General features: G+C 54.3%; 1 protein-coding gene across 3 annotated transcripts in view; it reads left to right on the forward strand.

The window, feature by feature from the left end:
- The window catches only part of LOC134535110 (uncharacterized), a 94,193-nt gene that overhangs the window by 247 nt on the left and 75,995 nt on the right, over positions 1 to 17,951 (forward strand). Inside the window, exon 2 of one of the 3 annotated variants that reach the window (XM_063374027.1) lies at positions 2,019 to 2,191. The gene's annotated coding sequence lies outside the window, so the exon portion shown is untranslated. Of the gene's footprint in view, positions 1 to 2,018; positions 2,192 to 16,459; positions 16,549 to 17,951 lie in introns of those variants that run through there. The other 2 variants (XM_063374028.1, XM_063374026.1) reach the window with 2 other exon arrangements.

Here is a 17,951-nt window from a genome sequence, read left to right on the forward strand (position 1 = left end):
CACGTCATGGCCAAGGAGGATAAACACATGGAGAGGACACAGCACTATTGGAAAATTACTCAGTCAAACCATTTTAAACATTTTAAGGCTCATTTTCGCACTTTTATTTTCCAGGATTTTACAAATAAACTTTATTAACTTAAAATAATTTGACAATAAATACTACAAAAAGGAATTTCGGCTATCTAGGTACTTTTAAGTTTTAAGAAATGCTACAGAATGTCTGGATTCCAAGCCGCCTTCTGTTCGGCTCAACCCGCTGTCATGGCCGCCGTGGCTGGCGAGTTGAGGTTATGGTAACTCCTGTAGCTCTGCTCGAGTGTGATGGAGGGCTCAGCGCAGGTTTCAATCTGCTTCAATGCACGTGTTTACCACTATACGATAACAATTATAAGCTTATTGCTAAGAGAGTTCATTGGAAACCTTACTAGGTTACATGGTAATGGTTACAGACATTAGTTTTTTTTATAATCGTTGGGTCTGGAAACTGGTACATTAAGTAAAGGGTGAGGAGCTCGACAGTGGGTCCTCCTTCAGCGTGTCTCGACGGCCCTGGTGAACACAGTTCAGTGTCGATATTTCATCAACACTGCGACGACCATAGAGTCAGGGCTTGTCAGGAGACGACATGCCGTGACGTGGTTGACCTCTCCATCGCCATGTTGTTCCACTCAAAACACTGCAGAAATGTTGCCCTGATAACGTCAGATGATGGCATGAATTAGAATCTCCATCTTTGAAAACATTCACGTTCATAAAAAAAAAATTCATTTAAAACTGTTTCCACAATGCAAACACTACACTTAAGCCCATGTCTTGGGCGAACAACCAATAAGGGGCAACAATGAGCTAAAGAAGCACTCACCATGTAATCATGCAGACGTGGACACCTGAACACGCCCTGGTGATAACATATTCCTTGCGTCGTATTTCTACAAAACACCAGGCAAAAAGTTTAACAAAGGCGTCCGTCTGGTAGAGTACCATTTGCAAATATATACAGTTGGCATCGTTTACGTGAGATGGCTGAAGCTATGTTCACACTGGCAGACAAAATCGCGCAACTTAGTTATGTGGACAATGTTCCCAGATTGTTGATTAACAGTCTCTGGAACTCTCCCTAGACACAAGGTCGTGTCTATAAGCCACCCATTTCTAACGAGAAAAAAAAATCCTTGTAGGACTGTAAATACGTCTGGCTTACCTCGGATCACCTATTCCTTCAGTGCGCATGTTTATTCAGTTTCCGTCCTCAGTCAGTGTTATGTTTATTTCTCTATAAAAACTGTTTATAAAAATGTAATAAACTGAGAACACTCTACATGTAATAAATCTCTCCATTGCACGCTGTGACTCTGAGAGAATATAAAATATCGTGTGCGAGTGTTGCAGTACTCGCCAGTGATGTGTGTATATCTAATCTCGGTAACGAGCAGATTCATGTGTTCTCATATTACAAATACGAAACTCGGACACGAATTTAAACGTAGAATTCTTTAAAATAATGCCAAGCGTGATAAATATAAGAAAGCTAATTTCCTCAGCCGCCGCTAGAATTCAATAACAAAGCAGTACATTTGACTATCGAAGCGAAAATGACTTGAAAAAATACCAAATGCCACTCGGACCGCCCTCTGATATGAGGGCCAGACCCCCTTCGGTAGAGTCCGAGGTCCCAAAACTGTGCATACGCCCCTGCGGTACATTCCAGGCCTACCCCAAACATTAATCCTGAGTCCTCGGTTATACCTGCGTGGACAGTACCGAGTCTCTGTCTGGGAGTGTACACCAGAGACGCATCCTGCTCAAAACAACAAAGGAGAGGGAGGGCATTTTTCACAATCCTACTGGAAAAGGGCTATTTATGAATTCAATCAGGGTAACAGAGTCCATAACGAACGGAAAAATATAATTTATTTAAAAAAAAAAAAAATATTTGGCACTAGTTTGTGAGGAATAGTTAGAACTTTTTATCTAACTACAGCTTTCTCTTTCCTTTTTTATTTAAATTTGTGAAGGGGGCGGCGCAGCTGGCTGGTCGCAGCCCGACAGCGCGGCTGCTCGCTGCCGCTATCGCCCGCTGCTATCAGCGGCGCCACTGTCGCGTCACGTGGCGGCAGTGGCTGTTCCCAGCAGTGCGCCGCGCGCCGTGGTCTCGCCGGCAACAATGTGCTGCAGTCCAGCCACGCAGGTACCGTGTTCTGTGTACCGAGCGCTCGTGTGCCTGCTGTTCGCTTTCCTTTCACTGGTGCGCTCTGCACATCCCCCTGTTCAGAGCCCTGGTTGTCCGTGTCGGTAAACGAACATCATGTCGCGTTGCTTTGCAAACGACATTGGGGAAACTTTCAAATTTGAGACAAGTTTCAAGCAGATTTTGTCTAGTTTTTAATACTAGGGCGAACGACAGCACACATCCAAACTTTAACGTAAACTGCAGCTTCTCCCATGCCCCCTCTCCCCCCACACCCCGTCGTCTACCTGCGGCGCTGCTGAACGCTGAAGCCTGACGATCACAGCAATAAAATGCTGGAAACATTTACTCTATGCCTCGTCATGCCAGTAGCTAATTAGGATACATTAAAAATAAGAGATTTTCCTCCGCAAACGAGTATTCTGAGAAGGAAAGGTTCCTTCGGATATCCCATATGCTTCTACTATTTCCGCTGACATGGAGAGTTTCATAGACTTTCTAGCAGTCTTCTGGTCGTTTTCATGGCAGTGTTTTTCTGGTCGTGGTATTTTTTTTTTCTCGGAAGATTTCCTTCTTAATGGAAAAGTTATCCAATCAGATGATCGCTGGATAATGCTGTTAGTGATGAGTATTTCGATTTTAAAACTAGAGATTCATCGATTGTTTGAATATTAAAGCTATATGGTTGGTTCTTGCCTTCATCACAATTTTGTTTTCTAAACTTACCCACACTGAAGGCACATAGATGAAATTATAAAATACATTAGTATTTTGTATACTTATTCGATATTCCGAGGATTAATGATCTGCTGTTTCGTGACTAGTATATCAAATATGTACTGCACTGAACAAAAGTGCGTGTGCAAGTCTGCCGGAGTACCATTCACAAACATTGTTTACATCACGGCGGCAAGAAGCGAGGTGATGGATGTGTCGTAGTTGGAGTCCATCTGGATAGCCAAGCATATTCTGGTCATGGTAACGCCAGTTCCAGATGTGTTGATATCACGCATGTTGGCATGTTCAACCTGTGGCGGCCCTGCAGGAGTTACTTTGGAGGCACAACCTGGAATGGAACTTAAATTCAACGGGGGTTTTGATAATTTATGTTAGGACATTTTTTTATATTCTTTCCTGATAAAGTATCCTCGGGTTAAATTTATAAATGCTTAAGACCACATTTACGGTCATACGCGGCAATAAAATTTTTGAAAGTTTTTTTTTCTTGTACGAAGTCATGAATTGTAACCGGTATTGACGTGCACATGAAGTTACAAGGTAATAAAAAAAATTTAAATTTACTTTTCCCATGAATGGCTATATTTTAAACATGACATCGGACAAACAAACAGCACCGCGCGCAGCAGGGTCCTGCCACTCACTTCAGATCAAGTCCTCTTCAGGGTTACTAAACAACCTTCTGACATACCAGCCTTTACACAGCTAATGTTAGTTCTGCTACGCAGCTGCTAACCAGTTGACTGGAACTTGAGAACAGGCGGGAACTAGTCTACATGACCGCGAGTCTATGGCGCCCCTTGCACCCCGGGGTGCTGATGGCTCAGGTCGTCTGACTCACGAGCTGTGCTTCCTGTCCGAGGACCATAGGTGTGCCCAGACATTTCCATTAGGGGGCCCCTGCTAAATTTTTAAATCAGAAGCTGAATTTAGATATTAAATAGCCTAAATACATTCACTCATTGACTTGTTTATATTTTTGTGCAGTATCAACGAGATATGTTTACAAGTTAATATTTATATCCGTATAATTATAACAATCTTGAAAATATGTTTTTTATTTTCCATAGACAATGTTTAAAGGATACTTACACATTTTCCCCCCTCGAATTTCCAATAGCTTGGTCCAGACCTACCTTGAAATGAACTTCTTTTTAGTGAATGCAAACACAGCAATTCAGACAACAAACCTCTTAAAATATATTTTTTTTTGCTAGGCCATTTTAAGGGACCTCATGTTTTAAATAAACTAAGGCGGCTGTATTTCCAGAACGATAAAATGTTTAAAAATATTGTTAATTAGCACGCTGCAACACTGAAACACAGTTTGAGTGTCACAGTGCCAGGAATATACGAATATTAACGAACGCATTAGAGAAAATGCCGATCTGAGTGATTACATGGCCCAACTGGCCCCCCCTGTAGGCACGCCTATGCTGAGGACCCAGAGGTCAGCTGGTCTCAGCGGGAGTCACAATCACGGAGTCGGCAGTTGTTAGGGGACGGTATGTGGTGACGCAGTTGAGGTCACTTCGTCTTACCTCGCCGTATTGTTCCACCCAACACATTGCGGAGATGGTGCTTGATAACTAGAGACCGGAAAAATTCGCGGGTTCATTTCATGATATGCTATAATCCAAACAACTGTATCTTTATATTGCTTCTGCGATTGACTCACAGTTTATCTGAAGGACTTTGAGCCAATGACGAACCTTCAACCGAAAGAGTATCGAATAGCAGGAGTCCCAGTTGACAGATGTCACGAGTCAAAAGCCAATGAGCAGGTGGCATTCGACTGAGTGTGTAGGGGATTATGGAGTCTATCATATAGGTCATCGAACTCGCGAATTTTTCCAGTCTCTATTGACAACGCGTGGTGACGGTCAGTGAGTGTGAATTAGAATCTCCGTGGTTAAACACAGGAACTTCCATTAAAAAAAAGTAATTTAAAACTGTTTCCACGATACAAACACCACACTACCGTCAGTGTTGTAGGCGTCTAACCAACATGGCGCAGACATTAATCTGAAGGGAGGGGGACGGCTTCACCCGGTCGCCATGTGTACACGCAGGCGTGGCAACCCCTGAGAGCTGGGCCTCCCAGACGGCCAGCTACTGTCGCTACCCTCAGCACTCCCAGACGGCCAGCTACTGTCGCTACCCTCAGCACGCCCCGGCGGGCAGGTGACACGGCCGCCATCTTGCCAGATGGCGCGCACCTGTCTCTATATATAGTCCGCGCAGCTGATGCGGTGACTCACCTCGCTACCCGCGTGACCTCGCGCCTCCGACATGCAGCTTACAGTCCAGCCGATATTCCTGTATTTACCATGTGGTGTCAGTTCGGATATTACAAAGTCGCCCTCTGCCGGTTCAAATTAATCCTGGCCTATCGTTTGAAACGCATTTTGTTTAGCTGCCGTTAGTTTGGCCATAGCTTTGCCAATGATTGAGAAATTTATTTTTATTTTCCCACTAGAAATAATGAATCAGTAGCGGATCCAGAGAAGGGGCCAAGGGGCTCAACCCCCCTCCAAAAGCATCTGGGTCCACTATTGTTTTAGTGTTTGCCTTGATGAAGCCTAGCCTCAGCTGGGTCAAGCCCCTCCCAAACCAAAATCCTGGATCCGCCACTGTAATTAATGCCAATATGAATCATTTCCACATTGGTGCATCTATTTTTCACGAAAAAAACCGATCGCTCACAAGACCTGCCAGAGTATTGCCTTGATATTAGCTGCCGCCCGCAAGAGAAGCCAATCCCTTATTTGACCGGGCCATTCACGACGCGTTTGCTTCCGCACTGGCTGATTGTCATTGGTGTGATGGCAGTAGACATGCGCCTGGAATAAACATAGCCAACCAAGACACACAGACAGCGGTACAAAGTTTTAACACACAGATGGTGTAGAAACATTTCCACGAACAATATATGGCCTTTCAGCAGAGTCTAGCGCCGACACTGAAGCCGACAGCCCAGGGCGCCGCAGAGTCTAGCGCCGACACTGAAGCCGACAGCCCAGGGCGCCGCAGAGTCTAGCGCCGACACTGAAGCCGACAGACCAGGGCGCCGCAGAGTCTAGCGCCGACACTGAAGCCGACAGCCCAGGGCGGACCAGAGTCTAGCGCCGACACTGAAGCCGACAGCCCAGGGCGCCGCAGAGTCTAGCGCCGACACTGAAGCCGACAGCCCAGGGCGCCGCAGAGTCTAGCGCCGACACTGAAGCCGACATCCCAGGGCGCCGCAGAGTCTAGCGCCGACACTGAAGCCGACAGCCCAGGGCGCCGCAGAGTCTAGCGCCGACACTGAAGCCGACAGCCCAGGGCGCCGCAGAGTCTAGCGCCGACACTGAAGCCGACAGACCAGGGCGCCGCAGAGTCTAGCGCCGACACTGAAGCCGACAGCCCAGGGCGCCGCAGAGTCTAGCGCCGACACTGAAGCCGACAGCCCAGGGCGGACCAGAGTCTAGCGCCGACACTGAAGCCGACAGCCCAGGGCGGACCAGAGTCTAGCGCCGACACTGAAGCCGACAGCCCAGGGCGGACCAGAGTCTAGCGCCGACACTGAAGCCGACAGCCCAGGGCGCCGCAGAGTCTAGCGCCGACACTGAAGCCGACAGCCCAGGGCGCCGCAGAGTCTAGCGCCGACACTGAAGCCGACAGACCAGGGCGCCGCAGAGTCTAGCGCCGACACTGAAGCCGACAGCCCAGGGCGCCGCAGAGTCTAGCGCCGACACTGAAGCCGACAGACCAGGGCGCCGCAGAGTCTAGCGCCGGCACTGAAGCCGACAGCCCAGGGCGCCGCAGAGTCTAGCGCCGACACTGAAGCCGACAGCCCAGGGCGGACCAGAGTCTAGCGCCGACACTGAAGCCGACAGCCCAGGGCGCCGCAGAGTCTAGCGCCGACACTGAAGCCGACAGCCCAGGGCAGACCAGATTCTAGCGCCGACACTGAAGCCGACAGCCCAGGGCAGACCAGAGTCTAGCGCCGACACTGAAGCCGACAGCCCAGGGCGCCGCAGAGTCTAGCGCCGACACTGAAGCCGACAGCCCAGGGCGCCGCAGAGTCTAGCGCCGACACTGAAGCCGACAGACCAGGGCGCCGCAGAGTCTAGCGCCGACACTGAAGCCGACAGCCCAGGGCGCCGCAGAGTCTAGCGCCGACACTGAAGCCGACAGCCCAGGGCGCCGCAGAGTCTAGCGCCGACACTGAAGCCGACAGCCCAGGGCGCCGCAGAGTCTAGCGCCGACACTGAAGCCGACAGCCCAGGGCGCCGCAGAGTCTAGCGCCGACACTGAAGCCGACAGCCCAGGGCGGACCAGAGTCTAGCGCCGACACTGAAGCCGACAGCCCAGGGCGCAGCAGAGTCTAGCGCCGACACTGAAGCCGACAGACCAGGGCGCCGCAGAGTCTAGCGCCGACACAGAAGCCGACAGACCAGGGCGCCGCAGAGTCTAGCGCCGACACTGAAGCCGACAGCCCAGGGCGGACCAGAGTCTAGCGCCGACACTGAAGCCGACAGCCCAGGGCGCCGCAGAGTCTAGCGCCGACACTGAAGCCGACAGCCCAGGGCGCCGCAGAGTCTAGCGCCGACACTGAAGCCGACAGCCCAGGGCGCCGCAGAGTCTAGCGCCGACACTGAAGCCGACAGCCCAGGGCGCCGCAGAGTCTAGCGCCGACACTGAAGCCGACAGCCCAGGGCGCCGCAGAGTCTAGCGCCGACACTGAAGCCGACAGACCAGGGCGCCGCAGAGTCTAGCGCCGACACTGAAGCCGACAGCCCAGGGCGGACCAGAGTCTAGCGCCGACACTGAAGCCGACAGCCCAGGGCGCCGCAGAGTCTAGCGCCGACACTGAAGCCGACAGCCCAGGGCGCCGCAGAGTCTAGCGCCGACACTGAAGCCGACAGCCCAGGGCGCCGCAGAGTCTAGCGCCGACACTGAAGCCGACAGACCAGGGCGCCGCAGAGTCTAGCGCCGACACTGAAGCCAACAGCCCAGGGCGGACCAGAGTCTAGCGCCGACACTGAAGCCGACAGCCCAGGGCGGACCAGAGTCTAGCGCCGACACTGAAGCCGACAGCCCAGGGCGGACCAGAGTCTAGCGCCGACACTGAAGCCGACAGCCCAGGGCGCCGCAGAGTCTAGCGCCGACACTGAAGCCGACAGACCAGGGCGCCACAGAGTCTAGCGCCGACACTGAAGCCGAAAGCCCAGGGCGGACCAGAGTCTAGCGCCGACACTGAAGCCGACAGCCCAGGGCGCCGCAGAGTCTAGCGCCGACACTGAAGCCGACAGCCCAGGGCGCCGCAGAGTCTAGCGCCGACACTGAAGCCGACAGACCAGGGCGCCGCAGAGTCTAGCGCCGACACTGAAGCCGACAGCCCAGGGCTCCGCAGAGTCTAGCGCCGACACTGAAGCCGACAGACCAGGGCGCCGCAGAGTCTAGCGCCGACACTGAAGCCGACAGCCCAGGGCGGACCAGAGTCTAGCGCCGACACTGAAGCCGACAGCCCAGGGCGCAGCAGAGTCTAGCGCCGACACTGAAGCCGACAGACCAGGGCTCCGCAGAGTCTAGCGCCGACACTGAAGCCGACAGACCAGGGCGGACCAGAGTCTAGCGCCGACACTGAAGCCGACAGCCCAGGGCGGACCAGAGTCTAGCGCCGACACTGAAGCCGACAGCCCAGGGCTCCGCAGAGTCTAGCGCCGACACTGAAGCCGACAGCCCAGGGCGCCGCAGAGTCTAACGCCGACACTAAAACCGATAGCCCAGGGCGCCGCAGAGTCTAGCGCCGACACTGAAGCCGACAGCCCAGGGCGGACCAGAGTCTAGCGCCGACACTGAAGCCGACAGCCCAGGGCGCCGCAGAGTCTAGCGCCGACACTGAAGCCGACAGACCAGGGCGCCGCAGAGTCTAGCGCCGACACTGAAGCCGACAGACCAGGGCGCCGCAGAGTCTAGCGCCGACACTGAAGCCGACAGCTCAGGGCGGACCAGAGTCTAGCGCCGACACTGAAGCCGACAGCTCAGGGCGGACCAGAGTCTAGCGCCGACACTGAAGCCGACAGCCCAGGGCGCCGCAGAGTCTAGCGCCGACACTGAAGCCGACAGCCCAGGGCGCCGCAGAGTCTAGCGCCGACACTGAAGCCGACAGCCCAGGGCGCCGCAGAGTCTAGCGCCGACACTGAAGCCGACAGCCCAGGGCGCCGCAGAGTCTAGCGCCGACACTGAAGCCGACAGACCAGGGCGCCGCAGAGTCTAGCGCCGACACTGAAGCCGACAGCCCAGGGCGCCGCAGAGTCTAGCGCCGACACTGAAGCCGACAGCCCAGGGCGGACCAGAGTCTAGCGCCGACACTGAAGCCGACAGACCAGGGCGCCGCAGAGTCTAGCGCCGACACTGAAGCCGACAGACCAGGGCGTCGCAGAGTCTAGCGCCGACACTGAAGCCGACAGCCCAGGGCGGACCAGAGTCTAGCGCCGACACTGAAGCCGACAGCCCAGGGCGCCGCAGAGTCTAGCGCCGACACTGAAGCCGACAGCCCAGGGCGCCGCAGAGTCTAGCGCCGACACTGAAGCCGACAGCCCAGGGCGGACCAGAGTCTAGCGCCGACACTGAAGCCGACAGCCCAGGGCGCCGCAGAGTCTAGCGCCGACACTGAAGCCGACAGCCCAGGGCGCCGCAGAGTCTAGCGCCGACACTGAAGCCGACAGACCAGGGCGCCGCAGAGTCTAGCGCCGACACTGAAGCCGACAGCCCAGGGCGGACCAGAGTCTAGCGCCGACACTGAAGCCGACAGCCCAGGGCGCCGCAGAGTCTAGCGCCGACACTGAAGCCGACAGCCCAGGGCGCCGCAGAGTCTAGCGCCGACACTGAAGCCGACAGCCCAGGGCGCCGCAGAGTCTAGCGCCGACACTGAAGCCGACAGCCCAGGGCGCCGCAGAGTCTAGCGCCGACACTGAAGCCGACAGACCAGGGCGCCGCAGAGTCTAGCGCCGACACTGAAGCCAACAGCCCAGGGCGGACCAGAGTCTAGCGCCGACACTGAAGCCGACAGCCCAGGGCGGACCAGAGTCTAGCGCCGACACTGAAGCCGACAGCCCAGGGCGCCGCAGAGTCTAGCGCCGACACTGAAGCCGACAGACCAGGGCGCCACAGAGTCTAGCGCCGACACTGAAGACGACAGCCCAGGGCTCCGCAGAGTCTAGCGCCGACACTGAAGCCGACAGCCCAGGGCGCCGCAGAGTCTAGCGCCGACACTGAAGCCGACAGCCCAGGGCGCCGCAGAGTCTAGCGCCGACACTGAAGCCGACAGCCCAGGGCTCCGCAGAATCTAGCGCCGACACTGAAGCCGACAGCCCAGGGCGCCGCAGAGTCTAGCGCCGACACTGAAGCCGAAAGCCCAGGGCGGACCAGAGTCTAGCGCCGACACTGAAGCCGACAGCCCAGGGCGCCGCAGAGTCTAGCGCCGACACTGAAGCCGACAGCCCAGGGCGCCGCAGAGTCTAGCGCCGACACTGAAGCCGACAGACCAGGGCGCCGCAGAGTCTAGCGCCGACACTGAAGCCGACAGCCCAGGGCTCCGCAGAGTCTAGCGCCGACACTGAAGCCGACAGACCAGGGCGCCGCAGAGTCTAGCGCCGACACTGAAGCCGACAGCCCAGGGCGGACCAGAGTCTAGCGCCGACACTGAAGCCGACAGCCCAGGGCGCAGCAGAGTCTAGCGCCGACACTGAAGCCGACAGACCAGGGCTCCGCAGAGTCTAGCGCCGACACTGAAGCCGATAGCCCAGGGCGGACCAGAGTCTAGCGCCGACACTGAAGCCGACAGACCAGGGCGGACCAGAGTCTAGCGCCGACACTGAAGCCGACAGCCCAGGGCTCCGCAGAGTCTAGCGCCGACACTGAAGCCGACAGCCCAGGGCTCCGCAGAGTCTAGCGCCGACACTGAAGCCGACAGCCCAGGGCGCCGCAGAGTCTAACGCCGACACTAAAACCGATAGCCCAGGGCGCCGCAGAGTCTAGCGCCGACACTGAAGCCGACAGCCCAGGGCGGACCAGAGTCTAGCGCCGACACTGAAGCCGACAGCCCAGGGCGCCGCAGAGTCTAGCGCCGACACTGAAGCCGACAGACCAGGGCGCCGCAGAGTCTAGCGCCGACACTGAAGCCGACAGACCAGGGCGCCGCAGAGTCTAGCGCCGACACTGAAGCCGACAGCTCAGGGCGGACCAGAGTCTAGCGCCGACACTGAAGCCGACAGCTCAGGGCGGACCAGAGTCTAGCGCCGACACTGAAGCCGACAGCCCAGGGCGCCGCAGAGTCTAGCGCCGACACTGAAGCCGACAGCCCAGGGCGCCGCAGAGTCTAGCGCCGACACTGAAGCCGACAGCCCAGGGCGCCGCAGAGTCTAGCGCCGACACTGAAGCCGACAGCCCAGGGCGCCGCAGAGTCTAGCGCCGACACTGAAGCCGACAGCCCAGGGCGCCGCAGAGTCTAGCGCCGACACTGAAGCCGACAGCCCAGGGCGCCGCAGAGTCTAGCGCCGACACTGAAGCCGACTGCCCAGGGCGCCGCAGAGTCTAGCGCCGATACTGAAGCCGACAGCCCAGGGCGCAGCAGAGTCTAGCGCCGACACTGAAGCCGACAGCCCAGGGCTCCGCAGAGTCTAGCGCCGACACTGAAGCCGACAGACCAGGGCGCCGCAGAGTCTAGCGCCGACACTGAAGCCGACAGCCCAGGGCGCCGCAGAGTCTAGCGCCGACACTGAAGCCGACAGCCCAGGGCTCCGCAGAGTCTAGCGCCGACACTGAAGCCGACAGACCAGGGCGCCGCAGAGTCTAGCGCCGACACTGAAGCCGACAGCGCAGGGCGCCGCAGAGTCTAGCGCCGACACTGAAGCCGACAGCCCAGGGCTCCGCAGAGTCTAGCGCCGACACTGAAGCCGACAGACCAGGGCGCCGCAGGGTCTAGCGCCGACACTGAAGCCGACAGCCCAGGGCGCCGCAGGGTCTAGCGCCGACACTGAAGCCGACAGCCCAGGGCTCCGCAGAGTCTAGCGCCGACACTGAAGCCGACAGCCCAGGGCTCCGCAGAGTCTAGCGCCGACACTGAAGCCGACAGACCAGGGCGCCGCAGAGTCTAGCGCCGACACTGAAGCCGACAGACCAGGGCGTCGCAGAGTCTAGCGCCGACACTGAAGCCGACAGCCCAGGGCGCCGCAGAGTCTAGCGCCGACACTGAAGCCGACAGCCCAGGGCGCCGCAGAGTCTAGCGCCGACACTGAAGCCGACAGCCCAGGGCGCCGCAGAGTCTAGCGCCGACACTGAAGCCGACAGCCCAGGGCGCCGCAGAGTCTAGCGCCGACACTGAAGCCGACAGCCCAGGGCTCCGCAGAGTCTAGCGCCGACACTGAAGCCGACAGACCAGGGCGCCGCAGAGTCTAGCGCCGACACTGAAGCCGACAGCCCAGGGCGCCGCAGAGTCTAGCGCCGACACTGAAGCCGACAGCCCAGGGCTCCGCAGAGTCTAGCGCCGACACTGAAGCCGACAGACCAGGGCGCCGCAGAGTCTAGCGCCGACACTGAAGCCGACAGCCCAGGGCGCCGCAGAGTCTAGCGCCGACACTGAAGCCGACAGCCCAGGGCTCCGCAGAGTCTAGCGCCGACACTGAAGCCGACAGATCAGGGCGGACCAGAGTCTAGCGCCGACACTGAAGCCGACAGCCCAGGGCGCCGCAGAGTCTAGCGCCGACACTGAAGCCGACAGCCCAGGGCGCCGCAGAGTTAGCGCCGACACTGAAGCCGACAGACCAGGGCGCCGCAGAGTCTAGCGCCGACACTGAAGCCGACAGACCAGGGCGCCGCAGAGTCTAGCGCCGACACTGAAGCCGACAGCCCAGGGCTCCGCAGAGTCTAGCGCCGACACTGAAGCCGACAGCCCAGGGCGCCGCAGAGTCAAGCGCCGACACTGAAGCCGACAGCCCAGGGCGCCGCAGAGTCTAGCGCCGACACTGAAGCCGACAGCCCAGGGCTCCGCAGAGTCTAGCGCCGACACTGAAGCCGACAGCCCAGGGCGGACCAGAGTCTAGCGCCGACACTGAAGCCGACAGCCCAGGGCGCCGCAGAGTCTAGCGCCGACGTGGGTGAAGCCTGGCGACTCGCTCTTGCCTCGTGTTCCGATGAGGAGAGAGCGAGGCAGCTGTCGCCTTCAGTGCCGCCTGTCCCGGCTGTGACAGCCTCGTTATCACGAGGGCGCAGCGGGACACTGCTGCCAATAGCGACAAGCCAGATACCTCCAGTCCTCTACAAGTTTGCCCTACTGCGATATTGCATTATTTAGGAATTTGCGCTTGAGGTTACCTACTCTTTAGTATTCTCCATTGTAGAAGTGATGTATTGTTGCGATTTATAATGTGGTGAGAACTGGGTTCGTAAGGGATAGCCCAAATAAGTCTCTAACAGTTTTATTGTTTGCTAATATTTACATTGATAATAAATAATAGCACTTAAAATTGTCCGGAAACCTTTCAGTGGCACTTAAAAATGTTTATTCTCAAGCACTCAAATTTTGTCTAGTTCCTCAGTTCGCTCTCCTCACTGGAGTAAGGCCAAACAGTGGTCACCCCTTACCTCGTGCCTGTAACACACACAGCCTCGCGCCACTCCGTGACTCGAGAGGGGGGGGGGAGGGTTCTCTCACCCTCTTTCAACGATATCGCACTTCCCTTAGCTCGCGGAACTCCCAACTCCTCGTGGAACTCCGCGGAGGCCGGCTCGCTGCTTAGTACCGTGGTGCCCTTATCGAACCGACGAGAGCAGCTGTGGCGAGTCGCTTCATCTCGGGCCGACCCGACACCCGAAACCCCAAGAATAGCGTCACTTGCTCACGCCACTTCGCGCGGCGGCCCGCAGAATTCCCTCTGGCCGCTCGGCGATAGAAAACAGCGCCGTGGCAGGAGGGTGCGCGAGGAGCGGAGGGGGAGCAGGGGGTAGCAACGATCCTTGTGATCCGGCCAGGCGCGCGTGGCATGCCTTACGTCATCTGAACGCACGTGACGTCAGTGACCGTGCAGGGCCGCCAGCCTGCTCCGAACCTGGCATCGCGGCTGGTCTCTCGCGTTCGTGACAATATACAAACAAAATTAACATTCTAGAAAATATTAAATAGTTTTTTTAATAATGACGATTATATAGGCCTATTGTTACGAACATGAGCAAGGCTGCGACACGAGCAGGTGCAGAGCTGGCTGGCGGCCCCACGCGGCCTCTGATGTCACGTGGCCGCCGCAACATGAAATGTGGCGCGCGCGCCTGGATGATTACAAGGATCGTCGCTTCCCCCCTCCTTCCCTCCACTCCCCGCGCGATGCTTTATCTCAGCGACATCTGACACCTGGCAGCTGGGTAGTTCCGCGCGCCACCTGGAAGCTGCCGACGCGACGCGTGTCTAGGGATTTCTTGCGTCAGACCGGCGCGGAATGACGCGACTGGCCCCAGCCGCGCTCGTGAATTCTAGAAGTGGCGCCTGTGATATATAAGCCCGGGACGCCGGCCTCCGAGTTCAGTTCAGCTGGGAGCTGGGAGTTTTCCCGCGGCGGAGTTTCCGGGGCGATAGTGAAGCGGGTGCGGCAGAGCGGCAAAGTCCTTAGATGAATGTTCCAGGGCGGGGAGTCAGTTCAGTGGAGTCGGGAGTTTTCCCGCGGCGGAGTTTCCGGGCGATAGAGCGGCGAAGTCCTTGAATGAAGGTTCCAGGGCGGAGATTTCAGTTCCGGGCGATAGTGTCGCGGGCGCGGCGGAGTTCCGAGAGAAGCGTCGAGCGGATCCTCGGCGAAGGGAAGTGCGGCGGCGGAGACCCACGAGGGGTGCTGCGGCGAGAGTTGCGCCAGAGGTGCGGCCCATCGAGGTGTGTGGATTGTGAGAAACGAGTGACCGGGGTACAACATTTTTAAGTGTTATTAATTATTAGGCATTTTAGAAGATTATTTGTTAGTAATGTAAATATTGGCGATAAATTTAACTGTGTAGTGATATAATCTTTAAAAGGGCTATCCTTTACGAACCCGGTCGTAACAATATACATTTTATTGAAATTTACTTACTGCAAGAAGTGCATTGTATTTTAACATATAGCTTAAAAACCTATTACACCTTTTTAGTTTTTTTTTTAAACATATATTACATGAAATATATATTTTTCAAAAATATAGCCAATGTAGTTTTAGCTACTGAAGTTACTCTGTTATAAAAAATTAAGAAGTAATTTCTAACCGGCGACGTTTATAACCAAAACATTATTATTTTTTGTTGCTCACGGGTAGGGGAATCAAGGGATTTAGTTAGAGCGACATTTAAAATTACAGGACGTTAACTTCGCGTGTCTTCAGCAAGAAACTCGTTTCCCGCAGTTCCAATCGCGAGGGACATGTCGTTGATTCCATTTTCTGGTCATTACTACAATTATTATTTTAAGGCTATTCCTGTAAAATTATCGCGATATATCTCTTGGATTTTGTTTTTAGTCACTCACTTTCTCAAGAAAAAAAAATTAAGTGTTATAATGGTAAAAAATTCACGTAAGGTTTCATGAATTGACATTTCAGAGCTCGCAAATGACAATAATTAAACATCAGGTGACAAAGTATCAGAGTGAATAACAAAGGAAAAAGAGCTGCAGGTAATAAATGTGCAGGAACAGTCCTCAAATCAAAGCTATGCTGATGAGAACAATAAGCTGGTCCCCGGGCCTTGGCCGACTCTGGCCGGAAACAGCCGAAGGCCGCACGAAGCGCTGTCCCGGCATGGCGACACGTGCCCCGTACTGACCAGCTGGGCGATGCTGAGCTCCGCGCGATGCGGTGGTAGCCATCTTTGTTTATGTTCCAAACACGTTAAAATATATTTCCAGAACAAGAATATCTGGTGTTATATTATTACTTTGTCGTTTTATTTTTATCAAATATGTAAAGTTCTGCCCGTGCTATGATCTCGAAGCATAATATATACTTTTTAAAAATTAAATAAATATTTCCTAACCTAAAAATGCAATCTCGTTGGTTGCCATTTGTTACGTTCCCGGGCACTGCGGGAGCAGCAGACTCGACAGTGAAATGTTTCGTGAGATCCGTCTCCGTTCACGTGATCTCTTGCATGACGGGCCTGAACAGTTCTTTACATTTCTGAAGGGAAATTGCTGACAAATTCTGAGGAGAATGTGAGAGTCGATCTCGGACCCGGGAATCCTCATTTCCATTTTCAACGGCTTCCCGACAAACGCCACCTGCTCTTCGGCTGCTGACTTGTGAGGCGTCTCAACTGCTGACTCGTGATCCGGTACTTGATTGGCCCAGTGTCTCCCACGATAGCTGCGAGCCAATAGCACGAGCAGCATTAGCATGTCGCGAAATGGCCCGTGAGTTCATCTGGTCTCCAGCCATGACTGAGTTCACTTGAACTGGCGTTACAGACCGAAGCTATGCAAGTGAACTGTCGTAGTCTCGCCGAGCAGTGGCGGATGTGACGTCAGAGGCGCCAGCGACTGCTCGATAAGCTATCGCCGCAGTGGAACCAGCTCGCCCCTCCCCCCCTTGTGTTGTACCACCTAGCCGCACCGAGGCCAGGTTAGTGCCCCTCCCGCTGCTAGTACTGTCCTGCAGATCTAGTGCTGTCAGTGCTGTAGTGCTTTCACCCACGCTGCAGAACAAGTGTCGGCCGAACCTGTTTGGTGCTTCCTGCTTTTATCAAAGACAGCTGGGAAACTCTTACGAAAGATAACATTAATTTAGCAAGATGTGCTAAGAATGATTGACTTAGTTTTTTTTCTCGTGGCTTAGAACTCCGTGAAAGAGTAAATATAAAATATAATATTAAAATAATCAACAGTTTAATGTATGATTATTTTAATTCCTATAAAAATATATTTTTTAATACTAAACACTACACAGTAAAACAATAAATGTGTCAAATGTAGAATTTCAATTCTGACATTTGTTGTCTTCGAGACTGCAGCGAGGCCTGAAAATCTTAAGACGTTTCCAACGCCTGAGTAGAGTTTTAAGTTTTTATTTTATTTTAATATTTGTTGTTGGTTACGTGGCTTTACATTTTGGGTTCATTTATAAAAGCGAATTAAAAAAGAAACAATTCCCTAAATAACATAAGAAAATAGTTTAAAAAAAATATTTACTAGGTAGTTTTTGTTACGATCAAGAATCCTTTTCCTGCCACAGTTGGAACAAAATATTTTTGCAAGGTGGAGAACGATTTTTTTTTCCAACCCAACCAAAACTAAGTGTATTTGTTTGTGAGGGGTCTGGGTTATACGCCTAGTCATACTAGGTTTCAGCCATACAGAAAGGGTAGCACGCATCGGGTGCTAGATTCCAAGTCGTTGACAGTTGACTATAATCAGAGGCACGCAAACACCCGACCAGGTATCCATTATGAACGGGGCTTTAAACACTTGCCTGCTAGCTTGCCAGTACGCGAATCTTTGACCAAAAATCATATGCCGTAGGTTCACTGAATTTCTGGCTATTCTTAGATTTAACACGAATAGATTCATTTTCATGAATGTTTGTCATTGGTACATAAAGTTTCAGGACGAGGAAGTTCATTCGTGATCCAGAAGCAGAAATGGCGCGGATGTGCAAGACACATGTCCTTGCACTGTTCAACCAGTATTAAGAATGCTTTTATCAGTACACATTGTACTAAGTTTATCCCTTTGAGTGTCCCCTGGAGTGCATTCTTAGCCTCTGCATAGCTGGTTGTATGACGGATCACACAATCTAGGTTTTTCTTAACAAGACACAGATAAATTTTAGCCAAATAGAGTTGTGACATACTAATCACGTCAGTCCTATAGCCACAGATATATTAAAAACTAAAAACTAATAAAAATTGACAATATCTTTGAATAATAGAGTAGTATGAAAATGGGCGTCCTGGGACAGGCGCCAGGCGGTGGTGCTGGTGCCGGGTCAATGACCGATTGCTCTGACGTCACGGCGGCCATCTTGGA

Source organism: Bacillus rossius, chromosome 8 (genome assembly GCF_032445375.1).
Source record: "Bacillus rossius redtenbacheri isolate Brsri chromosome 8, Brsri_v3, whole genome shotgun sequence".
In the NCBI taxonomy this organism is placed as follows: domain Eukaryota; kingdom Metazoa; phylum Arthropoda; class Insecta; order Phasmatodea; family Bacillidae; genus Bacillus; species Bacillus rossius.